Here is a 2,170-nt window from a genome sequence, read left to right as displayed (position 1 = left end):
TCTTGCAGATGTCCTGTGTCTAACAAAAACTCATCTCAGTGGTTCATTTGTGTCTGAAAGTCTGCTATTGGATGGCTACAGAATTTTCAAGCGCAATAGAAACGTGTCGTATTCAAAGTACCGTGATATGGCTAGTAAAAGTGGTGGCGATGTTGCTATCTATGTCAGAAATCATATCCAAGCGAGAGAAAAGCAGTACGTACAGAACGCTACTGATATTGAGTTTACTGTTGTCAAGCTTGAAACTCCAGTAAATGCAGTGATTGCTGTTGTGTACAAACCTCCAGGTTATAGTGTGCGGTCTTTCTTGTCTAACCTACAGAGCCTGTTGGATTCACTGGAAATCATGGATCAGCATCCTACTTGGTTTGTGGTGATTTTAATGAGGATCTGTTGTCTCTAGCTAACAAGCCCATTCTTGAACTGTTTCTGTCGAAAGGTTACCAGCAACTCATTACAACTGCTACCACAGACAAGAATACGCTGTTAGATCTGGTTTTTATCTCTCAGCCGCAGTGTTGCGTTGATTCTGGTGTGCTGCAATCTTATTACAGTTATCATAGTCCTGTGTATTGTATATTGAACACCGATGTATTGTGAATAGAACTGGCATTTTGGGAACTGTGTGAAAAATGAAATCATGGCAGTAAGCTTACATTGCGTGAATGAATCGATCAGTTTATAATTACCAATTCTCAAAAGTGGATTAATGAAAATGAAATGACGGCTAATACTGTCATGTCTCGTGTGTGTCTGTTCACTTGTGTCTAGTCTTGTCTACCACTTCCTGTTTTATGTTGAAACCCAGTACTCTCCTCTCGTTTCAGGCTGTTGACTTCCTGCCCTTGTGTGTTTCCCGCCTTTGTGATTGTCTGCCCCGCCCTGATTGTTTCCACCTGTTCCCCATTACCTTGTGTTTAAGTAGTCTGCGTCTCCCTTTGTCTGGTGCCAGATTGTCCAGTATCCGTACGGTCACTTCAGGTTCTTCGTGTCTAGATTTGCTATCGCTAGTATTCGTTCCTCGTCTCTGTCTCGGTTTTTGTCCTCCTCACCAGTCGGTCTACCCTGGTCTTCGTCTCAGCCCTGCTACCTGCACCTCCAGCCTGCTTCCCCAGGTCTGCACTCCGGCTCCCTCTCCTCCACACTACACCTGCCTGCTCCCCCGGATCTTCACTCCAGTCCTGGTTCCCTCTACACCAGCCTGCTTCCCCTGGTCCCCTCCCTGTTCTGGCTCCATTTGTTTGTGTTTTCATTAAAATCTATTGTCTTCTACCATTGTGTCCTGTCTGCATTGTGGGTCCAGCCAGTCCGTTCCGCTTAACAAATACTTGAATTATGAGATGGGGGGGGGGGTCGTCCTTTGCAGCCAGGCTGTAACACTTGCCTGGCTGGTCCAGCTTTAAGAAGCTGGGAGGGCAGGAGGGATGGAGGGACGATCTCCCCTGAAAATTATGAAAAAGTATGAAGTGTGGTCAAATGGTTGACTACACTGTAAAAAAAAAAGAACAAATCATGCAAGTGAAGTTTTTATACAGTGGAAAATATTTGAATCAAATTGTTATTATCAATGTCAAACATTAAGAATGAAAAAATATATAAAATAATTTTAAATGAATAAATAAATAATAAGATAAAAACATGATGTGTGGTCAAATTGTTGACTACACTGTAAAAAAAAAAAGAACCAATCATGCAAGTGAAGTTTTTATAGAATGGAGAATATTTGAATCGAATTGTTATTGTCAATGTAAAACATAATAAGAATGAAAAAATATATAAAATAATTTTAAATGATTAAATAAATAATAAGATAAAAACATCCATACACCACTCAAACATATGCACATTCATGACAAGTTGCATGTGGGCAGCACATATCCCACATCGATCCTTGAGGTTGTCCCAGGCACGTGGTAAGTGGGGAAAAAATATCTAACTTCCAAAAGACACAAAGTGGCACTGTGTGAATTATGTCTTTTCCATGTGTGTGAATTACAACTTCACAGGTCCACAACTTTAAAGCATCATCAGCCCACGAGGGGATCAGCAGTCCAGCATCACCCTCACTGTGTTCCCGACGGCTGCCCTGAGAGATCCACATGCCTGGACAACATAGAGACAGCACAGCAGGAGTCCGCTGCTTGGTCTCTGAATTACCTGGATCTGTGCC

The sequence above is a fragment of the Pempheris klunzingeri genome, chromosome 24 (genome assembly GCF_042242105.1).
Source record: "Pempheris klunzingeri isolate RE-2024b chromosome 24, fPemKlu1.hap1, whole genome shotgun sequence".
Lineage (NCBI taxonomy): Eukaryota > Metazoa > Chordata > Actinopteri > Acropomatiformes > Pempheridae > Pempheris > Pempheris klunzingeri.
The sequence above is the reverse complement of the archived record's forward strand: the minus strand, read 5'-3'. Positions refer to the sequence as shown.